The 23,565-nt window shown below is 43.1% G+C and overlaps 1 long non-coding RNA gene across 1 annotated transcript; it reads left to right on the top strand.

The window, feature by feature from the left end:
- Nucleotides 1-4,448: 4,448 nt before the first annotated feature.
- On the top strand, nt 4,449-23,173 carry LOC120309712. The gene is made up of 3 exons (XR_005557163.1): nt 4,449-5,105; nt 11,555-11,653; nt 22,493-23,173. It is a non-coding gene; the product is annotated as an uncharacterized LOC120309712 (long non-coding RNA).
- Nucleotides 23,174-23,565: the final 392 nt, after the last annotated feature.

Raw genomic sequence — 23,565 nt, 5'->3', positions numbered from 1 at the left:
ACACATGCAAATGTATACATCTTAAAGAAGTGTACTGTACTTTTGGTCAAATAAAGTTATGACATGAAAAACAATGCTAAGTATAGCAAAGCAATGTTGACTATCGACCATATAGAAGAAAATTCCCAAATTTGTATTCATCCATAATCTTGATTTGATCAACTCAGAACTTTAAAAAAGAAAACAACAAGCAAGAAAACAACCAAGCTCAGAGAGCACCAAGGACCCCTCAGAAGATACATAGGAGAAAAAAAAAATGGAACAAGGGGAAATGAAAAAACGGCCGTCTTCAAGTTTCACTTTGGGAAAACTTAGTTTTTTTTAATTATTATTATAAAAATAATAATAAAAAAATAATAAATAATAAAATAATAAAAAATAAAAATAATAATAATAAAAAATAATAAAATAAAAAAAATATAATAAAAGGAAAACTTAGTTTTGTGAAATATTACACATAACGTTAAAATAAAAACTTCATAAGCATAGACTGGATATTCAAATTAAGGTAAACCAAGTCAATAAAATTTAGAGCTTTTTCAAAGAAAAATGTTATGTGAGACACAACATCACTGAGGTCACATGGACATACACCCATCAATGGGGTCAAATTTGTCCTTGTTTAGTTTTATTTATTAGTGCAGTTTACCCTACCACCTCAGTAGTCTTCATAGCCTCTAAGGCTTTTGTCAGCTTGTGGAACTCCTTGCTACACGGTAAAAACAATCAAGATTGGAGTTTATTTTTTTAACCAGACAAAATCACAGAAAAGAAAGGGTTAATTGTGAGCGAGCAAATTGTGTTTAGAGACTGTTCAGCTTTCAAAGCAAAATACTGTGGACCCCGACACCAAGGGATGGAGAACTTTAGTGCAGTGTGGGGGATCTGCCTGGCAGTTTTTAAAAATAAAGACTTTTCCATTACAGTATTTGAGCATTTGCTCTGACTCATCTTAGATCTTCTTATGCCTTCTTAACTAAAGAGAACATCCATTGTTAGACACTGACTATTTTTTAGGAACAAGGTGCAGGGATTAAGCGGTAGAGCAGTGTTTCTCAAGCTTGGCAACTTTTAAGATATGTGGGCTTCAATTCCCAGAACTCCCAGCAGCCAAGCTGGCTGGGGAATTCTGGAAATTGAAGTCCATGCATCTTAAAGTTGCCAAGCGTGAGAAACCTTGCTTTACATTCTCCACTTTGAAATCCCTTTTCACTCTCCCCTTCTCCAAACAGTATTTAGCCTACGTGAGGGATCTACCATGCTACCTGGGGATTTCTGGGAGTTGAAGTCCATGAATGTTCAAGCCGGCAAGGTTGAGAAACATTGGAATGGCGGAAGGCTGAACCTCTGAACCTTAGGTGTTAGTTACAGAGCAGATTAATATTACTGCTGAGAGCAGCTAATAGGAGTTTATCCTCTTTTGTGGGCATTCTCAAGTCATTATAGAATCCTATTTAAATGCATTCAGAATCCAATCCTTACATCCTCATTTCTTCTCACCAGGCCTCTATTGGAGGATAGCAGCCTATAGCTAGGAAATACTGGGTGTGATGTCGCTCGTGATGTCATTCTGCAAAACATACTGTGACATCATGTGACACTGTGATTAATACTTGATATCTATGGGCTGTTGTCTAGGATTGGGATAGTGGTGGGGGGGGTTTCAAAAATATCAAGATGGCAGCTTTGGACCAGCTTTAATCATGCAAGTTGCAGAAATCATTTTGATGGTTTTGAACCACCCACCCTGCAATAACCCTGGGCTTCATCTTTGATAAGATAGTACCTGTCTAAGAAATTGGACCCAACAAATGGCTTCACATATTGTCCTAGGCCAAGGGTGTCAAACTCGCAACGTCATGTGATGTGTTGAGACGTATCGCGACTTTTTTTCCATTGCCAGCAATGGGGTGGGCGCGGTTTTGCCATGACGCATCTGGCCTGCCAGCCGGCAGTTTGACACCCCTGTCCTAGGCCATGGTTTTATTGCAGTCTTCCCCAATCTGATGCCCTACCATGATGTTAATCTAATTCTCCCAATCTCCAGCTAGCACACTAGCTAATAGGTCTACACCATAGCTGACCATTTCTGGACATCCACAGGTTGGGAATGTCTGATTCAAGGTCTCAATTCCAATTAGTTTCAAGCATGCATCAAGATACAAACCATGATTTACACACCATCATGGACGGATTCACATAATGTGCTAAGCCAATACCAAATGTACCCCATTATGACTTGATGTAATACATGAATGGGCATTGTCTAGGACAGGGATTGGGAACTATGGTCCTTTTATGACCTACAGGCTTCAACTGCCAGAATTCCTGAGCCAGCTGGGGGTTGAGGTCCACAGGTCATAAAGTTGCCATAGTTGCCCACACCTGCATAAGACCTCCATTTTTAAATTGCTGATGAGAGGAAAGAGGGGAGACAGTTTTGAGTGGTTGTGGTTCCCCACCTATGGTCTGGCAGATTTTGAATGGGAATGTATGATCCCGTAACAGAAAGAGCAATTGCATAGGACAGGGGTGTCGAACTTGCTGCGTCACGTGACGTGTGTCGTGACATATTGTGACTTTTTTCCCCTTGCTGGAGTTGGGATGAGCACGGCTTCCGCATGACGCATCCGGCCCCTGGGCCAGCAGTTTGACACCCCTGGCATAGGCAATCAGTATGTGTTTTCCTGTGCAGTATTATAATGGGAGCTTCACTCAATAATCATCAAATCTCTCAGAATCAGACAGTTTGATTGCCTGGGGGAATGGGAGAATATTTGTTTATTGTTGTTTTAAAAATATCCTAACAAATCTCAGCCCACATCACAGGTGGGGAAAACTGGAGGAGGAGGGAGTATTAGGTATGTTCGTCACCTTGAGTTATTTATAAAAATTAGTAAGATGGGGTAAAATAAAAAAAAAATACAATTGATTCCTGATGATCTATGGACACACATTTGGGGCGGTTTTCTTTGCAACAGTGTGGAAGAGCTTTGCCAGCATTTTCCTACAGAATATTTTTTGTAATTTTAAAGCCAAGCCCTCAGCTCTGGCAGCCTCTTTTCCAACAGTGAAGAACGTCCAATTCTGCTTAGCGTCAGATCTCAGAGAAGGACCCTATCAGATGGCTAAAGCCCACTTCTTAAGATCAGTCATTTCCTCAAACTTAAGATGGTTCTATATTTTTGATGGGGAAGGGACAGATGCAGTGGGCTGCATATTTGCTGGATCACTAATGTGTTTTGCATGGGATTTTAACTGAATTGGACAGCTGTGTGAAGAGGTTTTCTCTTACAGAAAGAGGTAAGCAAGTTGGGGTGGAAATCGGAAGATGCACTCTAGACATTGGACAATGCTTATGTGGAATAACATCATCATATGACATGGCATGTCACCCAATAAAATCAAATTATGGCACACGATGCTGGAATTCACATATTTAAAACAATGGCTGGGTCTTGCAACTATTCACCCAGAAACTGGCAACTGATTTATCCCAAAATATTGAGGAAAACCAGTCATTCTCTCAGGTTAGAGAAATGAACATATAATTATGTTGGGATGGGTCTTAACATTATTTGAGCCTTACAAAACCAATTGGGACAATCATTTGGCCCCTGCCTTCCTCTCTCTTCCACACTTCCAAGAATTGAGGGTGGTGGCTGTAATTCCTTGACTCTTTACAGGCCAGTCCTTGACTTATGATCACAATTTGCTAACCAAGGTGGTTGTTAAGTGAGTCCTGGCCAGATTTAGGACCTTTTGTGCCACAGTTTCTAAATGAATCACTGTTGTTAAATGAATCATACAGGCATTAAGTGAATCCAGCTTCCAGCTTATTGGAAGCTGCTTGGGGCAGTCACAAATGTGACCCCATGACCCTGGGATGTTGCAACTATTGTAAATACATGCCAGTTGCCAAGCATCCAAATTTTGATCACGTGACTGAGGGATGCTGCAACAGTTATAAGTGCAAGGGGCCGTTGTAAGTCACTTTTTTTTAACCACCCTTATAACTTCGCATAATCACAAAACAAATGAATATAAGTTGAGGACTACCTGAACAAAACTATGACTCGACTGCCAGAAAGGGCAGCAAAATGCTGGGGGGGGGGGGTTCCTAATTTCTCCCATCTGAAGTTTGCCTGGAATTTAGTCTTAAGCAATATCCACTTAACATCCCTCCTTTTTCACTTTCCCCGGAAATATTTGGGCGTACGGAGTTTTTTTGTCGGCCGGTTGTTGAGTAAAATAAAGAAAAGGAAAATCCTATTGGGAAGAACTCAGTTTCTCATTCTTTTCCCAACTACTTGGGATCGCCGAAAAGAGCCTTGTGGGCAAAACCAGCCGTCCTCCTTCACCCCCCCCCTCTTTTGGGGGCTTGTGCAGCTGGTAGTGATGGTGGCTGCTGCGGCGGAAGGATACGCCAGAGAAGGAGGGGGAAGGTCTTGATGCGAGTGTCTGTATGTGTGTGTGTGCGTGCGTGTGTGCGTGTGTGGATGTGTGGAAGCAAAGGAGGAGGAGAAGGCGGCGAAGGAGAAGGGGGCGCCCGTCCGCTGCCCCAGCGAGCAAGGGGGTTGAAAAACGCAGAGAGAAAGAAGCTCAGCTATCATGAGCCAGCGAAGCAAGCGCTAAGTGGGGTCCGCGGCCGGAGGATCAGAAGCACTTTTATCTTCCAAGCGCGGATGGAACGTTGAAGAGGCCACATCAAAAGCTCCTGGCGGGGGGCAAAACACCCGATCGAACGTTGGGACAAACGTTCGATCGAACGTCGGCGCGGCCGAACTCACAGCCCGAGGGGCACAGACAGACCGACCGAACGTTCGGGGGAGCGCCTTTCTCCCGTCCTCTCTAATTTATTTTCCCACTCTCGCTTTTTTCTTTTCCTTTCTTTTTTTTTAAAAAAGCCTCCCTCCCTCGTTTTATTACATTGTAGCCATTTCCGTTTGCTTGGACATTGTTAAAGCTGCCTCCACCGTCTCCGTCGCCGCCGGGAGAACAATAGGAAGGCAGGAGGGGCGACCGGGGCGCCCACCCCGGCTTCGCCCCGGGAATCTTCAGCCATACTTGTGGATGTAACCCTCCCCCACCACAAAGCTGAGCAGGTAAGCCTGAGGAAGGGGGGGTGGGTTAAGCAACTGGGGGAGGGCCTCTGCTTTTAATTTGGGGGGGTTCGTTTGTGACTCCTCCCCCTCCACGGAACTATTTTATTTTCCGAGGGGGCAGAGTTGACTTTAGTCTGAGTCTTCTTTTTCCTCGGATCTATAGATTTAACTTTGCTACTTTCCTCGGTTCTGTCCCTTACTTAGTAATTACTGTTACTCTCTTTCTCTCTCTATGTTTATTATTATTTAGGTGTATTTTTTCTTACTATTCTTCCCCCACACGCACGCACACTTGTCCTTTCTTTCTCTCTCCCCCCCCGGAAGTGGCATTAAACTTCATGGGGCGGGAAGTTAGCTGAAGCAAAAGGGGGGGGTCGATGAAGGAGGTCTACTTAACTCCTTTTGAGGGTCGGGGAGAAAGGCAACAAGCTTTTTACTCTTTTGAGCTTTCCTTTAGACGTGCGGGGGAGTTCAGCTTGGGGGGGGTAATAACCTAAAACAGAAGGGGGCTGGCTGCCCCCCATTTTCGTGCCTCTGAAGTTTATTGTCCTTAAAGAAAGAAAACACTGGGAAGTGATGTCTTAATTTCCCGCAAAGAGTACAGATGCTTCCTTTCAGTTGCAGTAGTTTGTTCATTTTAATGAACGGATCCAGAATTCACTCATAGGTACACACATGCACAAGAACCCCCCCCCAACCCCCCCCCACACACACACAGATCTCCCTCTGTCTATGGGGAGTTTTATTTTACTTTGTCCAGCATCAAAACTTGGTGTGTCTATTATTTAGTGTGCAATTATCAAACAGTATGGATTCAAGAGGAAAGAGTCCAGAAGATGTTCTGGAGGGTGATTTTATTCCTGATTGTCCCATTTTTTGCAGACACCCTTTCTAAAGAGTTTTTAATGTTCTTTCTTCACACTCTCACTCTGGGGAGAAAAGCACACACCAGTTTGACGTCAATGATTACAGTATAGTCTCCCTTTTAAATCCCAGTTTGCCAATTCTTTCTCTTTCATCCCACTGCCCCCCCCTAATTTATAGTTTACCAGTATATGACCCTCTCTTGCTTAAAAACAAAACCAAACCCCAGCACAGGCTAATGAAAGTGAAAAACTTTTAAAATGGGAACATACCACATTGGTGTCACTGCTTGACTGGATTATTCTTCTCCAGCTTCCATTTACAAATCCCCCTCCCCAACAAACCTCCATCCCTTTTGTAACTGATATTTCTACAGGTTTGACGTACCAAACCCCATGTATGCCACCCTCCTCCCCACAATTATTGGATCTCCTGCACAAATGAAATTGGGAAAATACAAGGTTTAGGCCATGGATGAAATTAAGCAAGCCTGGGATAAAATCCCTGCTTTATTTATTTATTCCAGCCTTTTGATTTTATTTAAGAAGGAGGTATGGTTCACACACACATCCCTTCCCCCTTTTCCCTTCAGCAATTTCCTTGGGAAGTTTGTATGGCAGCAATCTAGGCCTACTTTTAGAATATCCCAGAGTTGATATAAGTGCAATCATTAAATTTTGGGAACTCGGTGGAGAGAATTCTTTCAGAGAACTTAATCTGCGGGCAAAACTGTTTCTTCTGACTTTGGTGTCCATGTGTATAAAACAATTGTCTCCAGTTTAAATATTTGTTGTTGCTGTTTGCCAATCAAATGGGCACAAACCTCTGTTTTTTTAGTTTTTGAGAAAGATGACAAATAGCTGCAAAGTTCTTGTGTAAATTTGAATTAATGCTGCAGATTCTGAGTGAAACTGTTCCCTAGACCTTAAATAAAATAATTCATTAATTATGCTGAGTTGTATGTAGATCTTCTACTTATCTGCCTAGTGTTTTCTTCAATCACTTGTTCCTGTATATATATATATTATGTCTAAAATCTATAGCTTTATCTGTGTGAAATCATTCTATATACCTGTGTGTAATATTTTCGAAACAACACAATATATTAATCTAATTGGTTGCTTTATTGTGAGCAAGTTGTTGATAGCTGTAAAATAAGTTAGGCCTTAATTACTGAAAGAGAAAAGGGAGACCCCCCAAGTCCGTCCTCAGATACAGCATTTATCCTCCAGTAATATGGGTGCTGCTCCATTTGAGGAGGGGGGTGATGAGGCCCCAGATGGCAGCTGCTTGCATATAAGAGATTCCTTGTCTGCTGCATTAAACCAAACTGGAAAGGGAGAAAATCTAATGTGAATCCTCCCCCCCCCCTTTCCCCAGTAGTTTAAAAAGAAATTGTAAAAAGCTCTGTGTGAATGTACAAAGTAGATGTCTGGAGTCTCTTTGAGCGTATTACAAACTTTTCTTTTTATTGCACAGGCAAGACCTCCCCCTCATATACACAGACGCACACACTTTGCTTTGTGTTAGATTTGTTTTCCCCTGATTCTTCGCCTCCCCCCCCCCACACACACACTCTCCGGTTTTTGATCTGTTTGTGACTGCATTAAGTTGCCTAAAGATGGAACACTTAGAAAGCAGAAGAGGTCTAGCAAATATCCATAAACCTGCCCGGACATTGTTTAATTTTTTTTTCTTTAAAAGTATGGTAATAGGAGAGGAGGAGGAGGAGGAGGAGGGGCCTGGGGGATGGGGGAGGGTCCGGGGGAGCTGGTTTGGAGTCTTTGTCCTGAAGGGGGGGAAAAAGTGTTCCGCTTCTATTGAAAGAAACCCCAAATGAGTCAGGTTGAAGGGCAGCGGGAAGGGACGGGAACCGTTTGGAATGGGGGGGCAAGTTGGGGGACGCTCATCAGCTGGGGGAAAGCCACTTTCTCCGGCGGGACGAGGAAGGGAAAGATTTGAAGAAATATTTTGGGGAGGGGAAAACTCAACGCCACCGCGTTTCCTGCCTGAAGTCCAGCCGCTTTAAATTTGCCCTTGTGCTCTGTGCGTATCTTTGCCGGCGGAGAGCCGGGAGGGAACCAGCCAACTCGCGGGGTTGAACCCGGGCTCTCCTAGAATATCCGTGTCTGAAGTGAGACCGGGTTCATCGGCCGGATCCAGGCGATTGCTCATGCCGAGAGCACGTGTCTGGGATTCTGCCGTGCCTCGGCTTAGGACTGGCAAGTGCCCTCAGCGGAGGAGGGCTGAAATGCAGTTTAAGGGGGTGCTTTTTCTATCTCCCTCCCCTCCCCCCAGACACATATGTGAATGGAGCAGGGAGAGATTTATTTTTGTAAAAAAAGGAAAACTTGATGAAGAGGTAGATTGGTAGGTACCAATGCTTTCTACCATCCTTCTCTGCTCCTCACCCCAAAGTGAGGAGAAATTCTAGGGATACCCCACAGCTTTTGGGTTATTTTTATTTCATTGCCACCATTCCTCCAGCGTGGCAGTCTGCTTTTTTGCAGATTATCTTCATAATAGTCTTGTGAGGTAGGCTGAACTGAGAGGGAGAGAGAGAGAGAGAGAGAGAGACAGACAGGCCTGGTGAGTTTTCCACAGTGAGTTGAATCCAGGTCTTCAGGAGTGCAATCTGGCTTTCTGGGCGAATGATCAAAAAGTTTTGTTTTCCACCTTCGAATTTAGTCCTTATTACAAGGAGTTTCTGGAAACACGCTTAGCAACTTTCAGATAAAAAGTAATTGCCAGATAGTTTGCTGAAATTAAAGGCTCTATTGCACCATTACTCAATTGCCTTCACTAAGTTCATAGAGAAAGTGAGTGGGTGTGAGTCTTTCTTTTCCCTTCTAAATTATAGAGTAAACTGGATTTGCTGCACAGTCTTGTAACCTCATAGTATACAGTGGGCCTCTCTGCCCATTACATGGCGTAGCCTGAAAGGTCTGGGTTACAATTCTAATTGTGCTTTGTGTGGAGTAAGGCCTGTTGGCAATCATGGAGCTCAAGTAGACATATCTGAAGTTTCTACCCACCCACTCAAGCAACACACATTTATCTATCAGCAAAGGTAAATAATGCTATTCCCCCATATGTCTGTTACATAAGATTGACAATGAATATATAAGGCATAGTTAGAGTACTTAGAGTACTTAGATATTCTACTTCATTATTCTATTCTATTTTGATTTGCAATGGGACCTGGGGGCATATAGAAAAGGAAGAGAACTAGTAAAGGAATCTCAAGAAAACAGAGCAATTGGTTGAGTTGTCAACCCCTGATTAGCACGAATTGTAGAAGGTGTGCTCTAGTAATTTGGGGCAAAACCCACTAATGCATTTCTGGGGGAGGGTTATCTCCTATTTTCATCCAGCAGAAATAGGAGCATTGAAAAGGAGAGTGGAAATTGGTCTAGTGGTGAAGATGCCAGGCTAGAAACCAGGAGATTATGAGTTCTAGTCCCCCCCCTCCCTCCCTCCCTCCCTCTCTCTCTCTCTCTCTCTCTCTCTCCCCACCTTGTGTTATTTATAAAAATAATAAGAGAAGGATATCAATAAATACTTGAGTGTATCTTTCCTTCCAAGTCTGTGATTCCATGTGAGCATAGGTGCACAAGTATCTTTTTTTTCATAAGCCTCAAAGAAATTAAGGATTCTAGTGTTTGTTTTGTGCCTTGACATGTCTCATTTGGGATCAAAGGCCTGTGTGGAAACTAAATCCCACTTTCATGCTTAAGAAGTACTAAGAAATCTTTCATTTGTCCTCTTGTCTAATTTGAACTCCTTTCTTTTTTTATAATGAATGGCTTGTACCATATCTTGTGGCAGAGAGTTATACATCCTTTTGTTTGTTCATGTCGTTGGTGGGTGACCATAAGCTCTAGTCTTATAGGGGGATTTAAATAAAATATTACTTATGGTAATAATTATGTGTTGCAATTCCTGAGCCTTGAAGTTTCTCCGATCTGTAGCTTTTACCAACAAGCGAGATTAAATGTGAGGACATTTCACATCACAGTGTGAAGTATTTTTTTTTTTTCTTCTGAAGACTGCAAATTTAAAGCTGTTATCTGGCTGCTTTGCTAAGCTGCATTCCCATTGATCAGATACACACAACCAGGACAACCTCCCTTCCCCCCAATGCTTTACAGCAGCCTTTCCTTGTTGACTGAGGATTGTGGTCTTCGTTGTTGCATCTGGAGGTCCCCAGATGCAAAAAAATAAAAATAAATAAAAAATTGTTCTGTGCTTAAAAGGGTTGCTTAAACTGGGTCAGGTTTACTCTGCAGTAGATCCTACTGAGTTGTGTATTGTTTACTCACTTGCAAGTACAATAATTATCTGTGTTCCCACAGTGCAAGTATACACCTAGGCTCTTTCAACCCAGCAAGTAATTTGGGTCTTCATTTTGTAATCCTTGCACTGAGCAGGGGGCTGGATTTGATGATCTCTGGCCTCTTACAAGCCAAGGAGCTGTTAGTAATTATGGGTTTGTTTTACACATTTGCATGCTACCCATTCCCAAATGATTCTGGGCAGGTTGCAAAAAGACAGACATTAAAAACCACACAGTCAGCAACATGGGGCAGGCAAAATTAACAAAGGCTCCCTGCCCCAAGGACACTACAGTCTATTTTTTTTATGTGGGAGGATGAGGCTGGGAAGGATGGAGAGTGAGGTGGTGATCAAATGAAGCTGTTGATTTGAGAAAATTGTTGCTTATCAACACAACTAGCTTTTCCTCAGATAAAGCAAAGTCTCTGTGTGCAAAATATGGGATTTTTGTATTCACTGTTAACCTGAATTTTGGCACATAAGACATGTCATTTTTTGCATTTCTGCTCAAAAGTTCAAGCAGGTCAACAGAGTTTATTCTCAGGTTGGTGTGTACTACTGCAATGTAATTGCCCTGTGGGGGTTGGATCGCATGTTGATTTTTAGTTTTTAGAGCCAGTATCCAAAATTCAGATTTTAAGTATTTCCTACTGTGTCTTTTAAGGGTGCAGGAAATGAAACTCTTGCTTTATTATCTGCAAGAGCAGAACAACTCTAGTTCTAATAAAAAAAAGAGGATTGTGATTGATGGATTTGTAAATAGCATTTGTATTAAGTGCAGAATTACTTTGGGAACCTTAAAAACAAAGGTCAGCAACTTTTCTAAGCATTAGTTCGGTAACTGGAGCAACAGGTGATCTGGAATAGAAAAGGCCATAACCGTTAGATTTCTGCTGCCTCCTCGTTCTTGCATTTATTAGAGATTTTTTCAATTTTTTTATTGATTTTGAAGTGGCTCCAAGTCAAGAAATTGGCACTCTGTTTGTGTGTATGCGCACATACACGTGCCTGTGTGTGCAAGAGAGAAAGAGTTTTAATTACTTGTTGCTTGCTAGAGAATTTTTTGCCGGGGAGGATTTATAATTCTGAGAAATAGTTGCATATTATATCTCGTATTGAATAACATGAGCTTATTTTGAAGCGCTTCCATTCCATTAAAAAAATAATCTTTCTCTTCTCCACTTCTCCTATCCTGCTTCCTTTCTCCTCCGTGTCACCCCCTCCCTCCCTGTTTTCTTTTTCTAAAAAAGACAGACACCATTTCAATCGGTGGGAATATGAACCAGCAACAAAGAATGGCTGCAGCAGGAACCGATAAAGAATTAAGCGACCTTCTAGATTTCAGTATGGTAAGTGAGACGCTGGGAGTGGAGTCTTGGTAGGTCCCTGAATTTGGGGTTGTTTTGTGTGTGGGGGGGGGAGGGGAGATGTTTAAAAGAGCAGCAGCTCCATTTTGTACCCGGCATGCTCTGGGCTGCAAGGGGAGGGGTTAAAGGAAACCCCTGGCAGCAGGGAGGTGGGGGGGTTAACTGGGAGTCAAAACAGCAAGCTTCGACTTGTTTGTTCTCTGTACTTAAGAGTGTCAAGGGGGACCACTAATTGCATAGTCTCCTTGTTGTGAAGGCTTAAGTGAGGTACAGTAGTTCGCCTGATGGGAAGAAAACAAATCAGTCGGATGTCTTCTTCTTCCACCTTTAAAAATTTTCCCCCCAACAGATAAAAGTGCAAGATTCTCCTAAACCGTGCAAAATACTATCATTAATCCTGGATTCGTCCTGAGTCTGCCTATCTCGGGCTCTTTTCTGGCCAAGCCCAGAATTTTAATTGGTGTTTATTGTAGTGGGAAATAAGTTCTGCTGGCTGAATTTCTGGCAAATGATCTGAAATGGCCAGAGAAAGCAGCATTGGCTTGATGAGTAGGTACGTTTGCCTGAAGCAGGAGTTTAGAGGGACGTGTCAGAGAACGAGCAAAGATCAGAAATCGGTGCTGTTCTGGGGTTCCCTCCCGCCCCAATGTTTTTTTAATTCTTCCAGAGGGGGTATTTGTTGATTGGGTTGGCTTCTCTCAATATTTGTATTGACCCCAAATGTCCCAGACCAAGCGCCAAGGACCTGAGAAATTATTTCTTTGTTTTGGATAAGTGTTTTTCAAAACTTGGCAATTTTAAGATGTGCAGACTTCAACTCCCAGAATTCCCTAGCCAGCTATGCTGACTGAGGAATTCTGGGAGTTGAAGTCCACACATCTTAAAGTTTAAGGAACACTGCATTAGCTCAATATTTTACTGGATGTTTCACCAGTGCCTCCCAGCAGGACCACCACCTCTTTCCCTTTCTTCTCAATGCTTTTTTGAGCCTCCACTGACAGAAGTAGATGCAGTTGGGAAGCTGTCATTCAAATTGTACTTCAAAGGGTGGGAGACCTTGGCTTTTTAAGATAAGAGCCCTTTTAAGATAAGAGGCTCTTTGGAAGGAAGCTGGCAGAGGCTCCCCACACCGTAGAGGGAGATAAAGAGATACACTGCAGAGCAGAGGATGACTAGGGGCGATCCTTGCTCTTTTCGTGGCTTGTTTCTGGCTTGTCCAAATGGGGGACATCCTGGCTCTGCAGCAGTGTCCCTTCCGCCCACGTTACGTGGTTTGTTCCCCAATATTTTGTGGCTCATGGGAAGAGCAATGGGTAGATTGTGTATCTTTTGCTCTGGTTAATTCCCTTTGCTCTGTTAATGATTGGTTAATATTTTCTTCTGGTCATGAACGTTGGGGGCGTCATGCAAATGATCATTGAGGGTTGCTGGAAAGTCTAGTTGTTGTTTTTTTTCACTCGGGTGATTGTTCCAGATTGGCAGGATAATGTTTCTGCTTAAAAGGAGCTGCCATCTTCTTTGTAGCTCATTCTTTTCCCCCTGGTTTCTCTTCCTCTAATTTTTTATTTATTTATATCCTGCCTTTATTATTTTTATAAATAAGGCAATGAACATATCCACATACCTTCCTCCTCCTGTTTTTTCCACAACAACTCCTCTGTGAGGTGGATTGGGCTGAGAGAGAATGGCTGGCCCAAAGTGACCCAGCCAGCTTTCATGACTAAGGTGGGATTTGAATTCACAGTCTCCCGCTTTCTAACCTGGCGCCTTAACCATTAGACCAGGGATCTTCAAACTTGGCCCTTTTATGACTTGTGGACTTCAACTCCCAGAATTCCTCAGCCAGGCACGCTGGCTGAGGAATTCTGGGAGTTGAAGTCCACGTCATAAAAGGGCCAAGTTTGAAGACCCCTGCAATAGACCAAACTGCACCCTAATTCTTATTCTTTGCAAATCCATTTCAAGCCCCTTAACGTGGTGGAGTACGCATTTTCAGGATCTTTTGAATTAACTATGTATTTCCTACATTAATGTAGACTAGAGACTCAATGTGGCATTGTAATTAAAAGCTAGAAGCTGGGAGACAGTGAGTTCTAATCTTGCCTTAGACACAGCTGGGAAATCTGGTGCCAGCCAGTATTTCTCAACCCTAGGAAGCAGGCAGTGGCAAATCACTTCTGAAAACTTGCCAGAAAACTGTAGGAACTTTGTCCATGTAGTCAATAGGAGTCAAGACTGCTTCGAAGATACAGGTAGTCCTCGATCTACAACTACAATTGAGCCCAAAAATTTTGTTGTTAAGTCAGATGTTTGTTAAGTGAGTTTTGCCCCATTTTATGACTTTTCCTGCCACACTTATTAAGTGAATCACTACAGCTGTTAAAGTTAGTAGCACAGTTGTTAAGTGAATCTGGCTCCTCCACTGACTTTGCTTGTCAGAACAAGGCTGCAAAAGGGGATCACATGACCCCGGGACACTGCCACCGTCATAAATATGAGTCAGCTGCCAAGCACCCAGATTTTGATCATGGGGATGCTGCAAAGGTTGTAACTGTGAAAAACGGTCATAAGTCACATTTTTCAGTGCTGTTGTAACTTTGAATGGTCACTAAATGAACTGTTGTAAATTGAGGACTACCCGCACCTAGATATGCAATACATGCACACACATTAGTGCAAGAATGTTTGTGAGGACCAATCTAGCTTCAGGACTTAGAAACAATCTAGAGGCTCTCCATCTTCAAGATGTATAAGTCTGAAATTTGGACTACCTCTTATTTGCAGCTGGCTAGTTTAGGAATTCTGGGAGTTGAAGTCCACAAGTCATGAAAGAGCCGTCGTTCCCCACCCTTGAGCTAAGGGCTCAATTAGTATATGCAGAAGGTGAGGTAGTCGTGTATGTTCTCACTAGAATATTGTTAAATTTTCCCTACTTAGGATTCCTACAGGGCTTGAACTAAAATTTTCATCCCATGTCCTTTGGATCAGCCCTAAACTCTATAGTCCATCTTCTTCATAGCACGCTCTCCGAGGGTACCTCTGCTAAAATGGTCCTGCCTCTGGGCAACCACTGCCCCGACACGAGGCCCATCCAAACAATTCCCAGAAAAAAGCATTCCCATTTGAAGAGAAGAAAGAACTCAACTTATCTTTTAGAGAGGATGGTTCCCTTAGAGCAGGGGTCCCCAACCCCTGGTCCATGGACCGGTACCGGGCTGCGGTATGCCAGAAAGTGGTCTGCGCATACAAGTGAAGCTCCATCCATGAAATGCAGGCAGCACGCGAAACCACAACCCCTCCGGTCCGTGGAAAAACCCGGAACCAGTACCTAGTGCCCAAAAGGTTGTGGGGGGGCGCTGATCTTGCTGGTCTTCAGAAGAACTCTGCCTGGTGAATCTGAGCTGGGTTTGAAATAACCCAATCAGGCTGAAGCGCACGTGTGTTTTGTGAGAAAAATCAGTTCTTAGAAGAGTGGAATCGATTAAATCAAGTAGATAAATATAAAGAGAGACCACCGTTTGTTCTCAATAGTAATAGCTAGCAATAGGACCTAGACAGTAATGGCGAACCTTTTAGAGACTGAGTGCCCAATCGCCCCCACACTATCTCCCCCCCCACGGGCTACCCACCACCTCCACAGTCTGCCGCAGATTGCCCAGGTGGCCCAGCAGCACCATGGTGGCTACGCCCTCTGCCTGTGCCCTGCAGCAGCATCTGCACGTTACGGGGCCTGAGGGCGGAGTCTTGTCCCTGCTGCCATGTCCTTGGCTGCGCTGTTCCGCATGGGCCACACCCGGGGGCAACTCTCCTCCAGGGGGGCTGCTGGTGAGGACGGGGCTGTGGGGGGAGGCGGGGCTGGGGCGACGGTGCGCATGCCCAGAGAGAGGGCTCTGAGTGCCGCCTCTGGCATGCGTGCCATAGGTTCACCACCACTGACCTAGACTTATACACTGCTCCACAGTGCTTTACAGCAGGGGTCCAAACCCACGGTCCATGGGCTGGCACTGGGCCGCGGCATGCCAGAAATCAGTCTGCGCAAACAAGCAAAGGCCCATCCGTGGGATGCAGGAAGTACATGAAATCACACCCCCTCAGGTCCACAGAAAAACCTCTCTCCCCGGAACTGCTCCCTGGTGCCCAAAAGGTTGGGGACCTCTGCCTTAGAGCAACTGTATGAAATGCTGTATGCTGGAAAACAAAAACAGGCTAGGGTGGCTGCATTCTTGATCTCTCGCAACCTATAAAGAAAAAAATGTCGGGAACTCCCTGTTAGTGACCCCCCAACACCTACAGGTATTCCTTGACTTACGGCCACAACTGAGCCCAGAATTTATGTTGCTAAGTGAAAAATTTATTAAGTGAGCTTTGCTCCATTTTAAAACTTTTTTTGCCACATTTGTTAAGCAAATCACAGCAGTTGTTAGATTAGTCACGCGGTTGTTAAGTGAATCTGACTTCCCCATTGACTTTGCTTGTCAGAAGGTCACAGAAGGTGATCACATGACCTTGGGATACTGCAACCATCATAAATATGAGTCAGTTGCCAAGCTTCTGAATTATGTGACCAAGGAGATACTGCAACAGTCATAAATGTGAAAAATGATCATAAGTCACTATTTTCAATGCCGTTGTAACTTTGACCGGTCACTAAATGAACTGTTATAAGTGGAGGACTACCTGTATTACACAGAAAGGTCTAATTAGTGTCCTTTGGTCCCTCACCATAGCTATCCTGGACTGAATACAATTTAGTGTGATCAAGCAGAGGTGATCTATCCTAAAACTAGCGTGCCACAGAAAAGGCTACCTGGCCTGTTAATTTTCTGCATGCAAGTATCTCAATATTGCATATCATGGTTTGTATTGAACACAGTCACATCCCCTGCAATTTCCTGGGCTGGAAAAATCAATATTGCATATCATGGTTTGTATTGAACACAGTCACATCCCCTGCAATTTCCTGGGCTGGAAAAATCTTGCCTGGAAGATCTGTTACTGACAGACCATCTTGCTTGGCTTTATGTATCTTTCTAGAATTTTTTTCTTCAACTGAAGGAACATTGAGCTCTGTGAGATATCTCTAAAGTGGTTCACTCTAGTTAGACGTTGGCCATCTCTGCAGGAACTAACCTCAATTCCCATAAAGTTTTTCCAGAGCCCTAGCCCAAGGGTAGGCAACCTTGGCTCTTTTATGACTTGTGGACTTCAACTCCCAGAATTCCTGAGCCAGCCATGCTGAGGGGAAAAGGGAGAGGTTTCCAAGCTGAGCCATGCTGGCTCAGGAATTCTGGGAGTTGAAGTCCACGAGTCATAAAAGAGCCAAGGTTGCCTACCCCTGCCCTAGCCAATCCTTTCTCTGGATTGAGGCTAGATCTTAGAATAGGATCCATTCTTCTTTACAAGTGGCCAAATTTTTACGGGCAGAGGAGCACCTAGGACAGGGGTCTTCAGACCTGGCCCTTTTATGACTCATGGACTTCAACTCCCAGAATTCCTCAGCCAGCGTGCCTGGCTGAGAAATTCTGGGAGTTGAAGTCCATGAGTCATAAAAGGGCCAAGTTTGAAAACCCCTGTCTTAGGAAATTAGGTGGCTTGAAAAGCAGTCTGCGTGAATGATGAGACTCAATGATGAATACAAATCTTATTGGAATCAAAAACCAGAAATTGATAGCCTGCAACATAGTAGTACTGGGAAGCCAGTAATTGGATAAACAGATGTATCTAAGTAGTTCTTTGGGCATTTTGATAGTGTTAACCATCTTACTTGAAAGCAAGCAATAGCAGATACATGATTGCTATTATAATAGCTGGCACTTGAAAACATACCCTGCTTTTAATATGTGTTATCAGTTAGATACAATTTTGTATATGTGATTTTATAAACGGGTCTCATTTGAAGCCTTCCCAGTATTGGATTGATGGATATTTTCACAGGCCTTCCTGTAGGGTACAAGCAGGAAGATTTTTATTTGGAAGGAAACTTCCAGCTGGAGTGATACTGTGAATGTGCCTTGAGCAAGGGTAAAATAAGCGGTTGGAGTGATAAATGTGGGAGATCTTTCCACTTTTATGAATTTTTTTTTTGCCTCGTGCAAATGTTTTTGAACTGGTCTGAGGTTTAATCTGCCTTCCTTCCTTCATTTCCCTCTTGGCCCGAAAAAGAACAATTTCCCAGACAGATGGGATTAATTTTGTCATGTTCGGCAGGTCACTGCAAGTGCTGCCTGTTTTACTGTTTTGCTATTGTTCTTAAAGATTTGGCGTTTGTTATCTTACAGCCTGTCATATTTGAAGGGTGAACAGGAAATAGAACTCCCAAGGATCTGGTGGGGATGGGGCTATGCAAATAAGGTCTAGATAGGTATTTGGTGTTTTTTTTTAATCCATATGTTTAGTGTTAAAATGTTGAAATTCAAAAAAAGTTTTAAAAAAGCAAGATGATTTTTTTTTAAAAAAAGACTATTACTTTTGAATTAAAATGGAACAGTATAGTATTTGTTAGCGCCAGTTGCTTCTAGTTTGTGCCTGGTTGTTAAGTGAAGAATCTCTGTCATCTTGTTAAAAAAAGCAAGAAACATCTTTCCTTTGTTTTATACATGCAAGCACGTATATATTGCAGCCATCGCTCTCTAAAAAGAGCATTCTCACTTGTCTCACACTAAAAAAAAATGATAAAATTGTCCATATTCCCCCATTTCTTAGAATAAGTGAATATACCTGTCTACCTGTCTATTTTCCAAAGCGCCTAAAGGCAGGACAAGAAGCAACGGGTGGAAACTAAACAAAGAGACTAGCAACCTAGAACTAAGGAGAAACTTCCTGACAGTTAGAACAATTAACTAGTGGAACAACCTGCCTCCAGAAGCGGTGAATGTGCCAACGCTGGAAGTTTTTAAGAAGAAACTGGACAGCCATTTGTCAGAAATGGTATAGGGTTTCCTGCCTGAGCAGGGGGTTGGACTAGATGACCTCCAAGGTCCCTTCCAACTTTATCATCATCATCATTATTATTATTATTATAAGCATTCCATTTTTGGGAAGCAGAAAAGAAAAGGATCAGAGGAGGCATTTTCTTTCGGACCCACGGAAGAGAATACTTGTGGCTCAGAGTTGAACTGTGAAGTCCTTGGTACTACTGTCTGAGCTTAGTAGTTTTCTTGCAGACATTTCATTACCCAACTAGGTAATGTCTTCAGTGCTACTGATGTTACCTAGTTGGGCAATGAAACTACCCAACAATCTCCCAAAAGCATCAAGGACTCCACATTTTCTGTAATGCTGTGCTGGAACAGGCCAGGAATGCCTCTTAAGAGCGGGCCTGACAACTTGCATTTCACTGGTAATATTCCAACTGAAAATTTGAAAAATGCTTTGTAGCCTAATTTGACTACGGCAGGGGTGCCAGACTGCCAGCCTGCAGGCCAGTTGCATCATGCAGAGGCCGTGCCACCCCAGCTCCAGTAATGGAAAAAAGTCGCAATATGACACAAAACATCACATGATGCAAGTTTGATACCCATAATCTATGGAGAGTCTCATTCATCCCAGGTCATTGTTATCCCAAAGGTGCTTTTTCATGAGGCAATTGGACTTCCTTCTTATAACAAGGAAGTCCAGTTGCCTTGTGAAAATGCACCTTTGGGATACCTAATTTGAATTGATTTCAGGTAGTCCTCAACTTATAACCATTTGTTTAGCAATGGTTCAGAATTGCAACAGCGCTGAAAAAAGTGTCTTTCAACCTGTCTTCACTCTTAGTAACCATTATAGCATCCCTATGGTCATATGATCAGAATTTGGATGCTTATCAACCAGCAGGTGTTTATAACAGTTGCAGTGTCCCAGAGTCATGTGATCACCATGTGTGACCGTTCCAGCTGACTTCTAACAAAGTGAATGGGGAAAGCCAAATTCACTTAATGACAGTGTGATTTACTTAACAGCTGCAGTGATTCACTTAACAACCATAGCAAAAAGATAAAATTAGGTGCAACTCACAACAACAATCACCTTGCTTAGCAAAGGAAATCCTGGTCCCAATTGTAAGCATAGGTTGAAGACTACCTATAAACATTTTTAATTGGAACCAGTTGATTGAACGACTGTAGTTTTATTCTAAGTTTGTCTTTAGCAGTTAACTGGATCAGAATTAACCCAAATTTGCTAGTTTCTGACCCTTAATGCAAGTGGTGAAAAGCATGCAGTTACGAATTATGATTATAGCATATGAAGAATAGTTGCAGGAATCAGGTATGCCTAGATTAATGAAAAGAAGGACCAGGGATGATATAATAGCAGTCTTTCAATATCTAAAGCAGGGGTCTTCAAACTCGGCCCTTTTATGACTCATGGACTTCAACTCCCAGAATTCCTCAGCCAGGCACGCTGGCTGAGGAATTCTGGGAGTTGAAGTCCATGAGTCATAAAAGGGCCAAGTTTGAAGACCCCTAATCTAAGGAGCTGCCCCAAAGAAGAGGGAGTCAAGCTATTCTCCAAAGCACCTGAAGGCAGGACAAGAAACAATGGATGGAAACTAATCAATGAGAGAAGCAACCTAGAACCAAAGAGAAATTTCCTGACAGTAAGAACAATTAATCAGTGGGATGACTTGCCTCCGGAAGTTGTAGGTGCTCCAACACTGGAGGTTTTTAAGAAGAGATTGGACATGCGTTTGTCTGAAATGGTATAGGGCAGACATGTCAAACACAAGGCCTGGGGGCCGGATGCGGCCCACGAAGTGATTTCATGTGGCCTGCGAAGCCATCCTGGAAACAGTGAAGGAACGGCCCCCGCTGCCTTGACCCTGGCCCAGGCCAGCCAGGAGCCAGTGTACAATTTTCTGGTGGCCATCTTGGCACTTGCCCCAGTGGACCGTGCCTTGTCACTTGCCCCGGTCCCATCCCCTTCTGCCAGAGACCCTCAGATCTGTCCCACTCCTGCCCAGGCCCCCCATAGGCACCCTTGACACGAATGATGTAGAACTGGCCATGCCCACCCAGTAGGCCACACCCACTCCATCCGCACCCACCCATTAGGCTGCACCCACTCTGGCCACACCCGCCCCCCCCAGGGCAACCGCAATGCTGATGTGGCCCCCAGTGAAATTGAGTTTGACACCCCTGGTGTAGGATTTCCTGCTTGAGCAGGAGGTTATGCTAGAAGACCTCCAAGGTCCCTTCCAACTCTGTTATTCTGTTAATTATCTTTAGCTCAGTTCCTGGCATCTCCACGTAAAAGTGTTAAAATTGCTGAAGGTATTTTCCTCTGGTAGGATATTGACTTTTGGCTTTCTTAGAGAAGACAGAATAGTTGGGTTCACTCTCCCCTAACCCAGCTTAACAAAATAAAGTGCCATTTCTATGTTCCCATAACATATTATGTTGGAAATAAAAATCCATATATGGACTAAATTGATATCCTGGTTTGAACAAGTTGAGCTGGAGACTACTCACCCGCTTTCTAGCTTAGTTAGATATATTATGTGAATCCAATCTGTGGTCCTTCCAGATGTTTCCAGACTGCAACTCATAGTATCTCTGATCATTGGCCAGACTGGCTCAAAATAGAGGAATGGAAATTACAGCTGGATAGACCCAGAATGCCAAATGGAGATAAGCCAGTGGCCTGATTCTTCACTAAGCAGTTGCATATATATATATATATATGTGTGTGTGTGTGTCCTTCAGGAGCATTCTTCATTCAACCAAGACTGTGGAGTGACCCTCAAGTTGATCAGCCTTCCCCAGTTTGATGCCTTCCAGATGTGCTAGGTTTCCTCCTGACACATCTGGAGGATACCAGGCAGTACTGTTGTCTACCAACTTTGGCTTGTGGGGACCATTCACTTATTTTGTAGAATGGGGACTTCTCTGTTCAGTCTTTGGCGGGACATCAAATATGGCAAGGCATCAAATATGGGCATCAGTATAAGGCTGTGTGGGAAGAAAGTGAACTCTCCGTCTCCCCCCTCCTCTCTGATGGAAGTTGGAGACTGTTGGTCTTTCCACCCTCTTCCCACTGCTTGGGCTAATCTGCCCCTTACCTGCTCAGGAACTGGTTGTTGCTTCATTTAGATAACACCCCTGATAACAGGTTGGGGAAAGCTACGCTGACAGCTTCAACCTGTCCTCTGGAGAAGGACAAAATCTACCTTGTACTTTTTGGAAGGATTCCTAAGTGAACATAAGTGAGATCTTTCAGAAATGCAGTTTTAAGGAAATAGAAATGCATTTCTAACTGTTCATCTACGTTCATTTTAAGAATCTACTTCTTTGACTCTTACGGGATCAGGCTTCATCTGTGAAATGCAACCCCCAGAGATGCTCAACTGGCCCTTCCGTTATGGAATTTGTGATAGCCGATTGAAGATGTTTTCATTTCCTAGGAATTTGGGGAACTATTTCAGAATACTAGATCCTTGCTGCTTTATTCTGATTTTTATGCTGTAATTTATTGCCTTGATTATTACCGCTTCTGATTTTTATCTTACCATTGCAACGCTCTCTGGGTGGGTTTTCCTATTGTTTGCATAGTAGTTTTTAAATAGCAAACAGATCCAAGATAGGCAGCCCAATAATTTAACCCTGCAGAAGATTTACTGTCTATCCAGCAATTGCAAAAACGGCAACAGTTTTTTGCAAATAGTTTGAAGAGCTCACAGATCAAATATGACAGTTTTGTTTCATTTTGGATCTTGGCTAGATAACTAAATCTGTGGCGTTACCTCTCAGAATGTTTTTAATTTCTGCATTATTTCCCTTTCTCCCCACACCCATGTTCTCCGATGTTTAATCTTGTTATTGTTTGCTTTCTTTTTTCTAGATGTTTCCCTTGCCAGTGACTAATGGAAAAAACAGACCCACGACTCTCGGTAGCACGCAGTTTGGTGGATCAGGTATTGCTTAACTTTCTCTTCCCTTTGGAGAGAAAAGGCCAAGCTCTTTGATATAGATGTAACATGTTTTCTGATATTGAGACTATGGTTAACAATCTGGCCCCAGGGACTTAAGACCTCCTTTCCCCAGTTTTAAACACCACTTTTTTTTTGTTTGTTTGCCTTGATCTCATCTGCAGGGTTGTTCACATAAAAGATGATCTGGGGCAGGGATTTAAGAAATAAAATGACATCCTGGTATTTTGATTGTGCTATGGGTTTTTTTTAAATGTGGGCTTTTTTTAAAAATGCACTTCTTTATGCCCTAAAAATGCAATGATGATGTTACCTAGTTTGGGTAATGAAACGTCTGCAAGAAAACAACCAAGCTCAGAGATAAGGATCCCTAATTTCAACCCTGAGCTATTCTCCTTTATTGGCACTTATTTATTTAGCGGTTCATATTTTATAAGCTAATTGATGTGTTCTTTTTTTGTTGTTGTTTTTTAAAAGAAAGTCTGAACCCTTAAGTAAGTGTTTTTCAATTCTGCCAGGGGAATACTGGGAGTTGAAGTCCACACAAAGTTGCCAAGATTGAAAAAAAAAAACTGATTTAAGCAATTAAAGCAGTGGTTCTCAACCTGTGGGTCGGGACCCCATTTGGGGTCGAACGACCATTTCACAGGGGTCGCCAAACAACGCAGTCTGCCATTTTTTCCCCCTTTTCCTTAGCTGTGCTACTCCCTTTTATTCTATTGGCGTTTGAAAGCCAATAGAATAGACTCTCTTGAATAGAGTCTAATTCTATTGGCTTTCAAAAGCCAATAGGAATTGTCCAGGCTGTCTCTGCCCTGCTGAGCCCGCCAAAAATCCCATTCTGCAAATGGTGCTGCACTAGTTGAGTAGTCTTCGACTTATGACCGGTTGAGTAGTCCTCGACTTACGACCGATTGGGGGTCGCAGCATTAAAAAGGTTGAGAACCACTGAATTAAAGCATCTATCTCTCAGTGTTGTATATGG

The sequence above is a fragment of the Crotalus tigris genome, unplaced genomic scaffold (genome assembly GCF_016545835.1).
Source record: "Crotalus tigris isolate CLP2741 ecotype Arizona unplaced genomic scaffold, ASM1654583v1 scf7180000018057.1800818, whole genome shotgun sequence".
NCBI classification, from domain to species: domain Eukaryota; kingdom Metazoa; phylum Chordata; class Lepidosauria; order Squamata; family Viperidae; genus Crotalus; species Crotalus tigris.
Note: the sequence above shows the minus strand (reverse complement) of the source record. Positions and strands in the feature narration are given on the sequence as shown.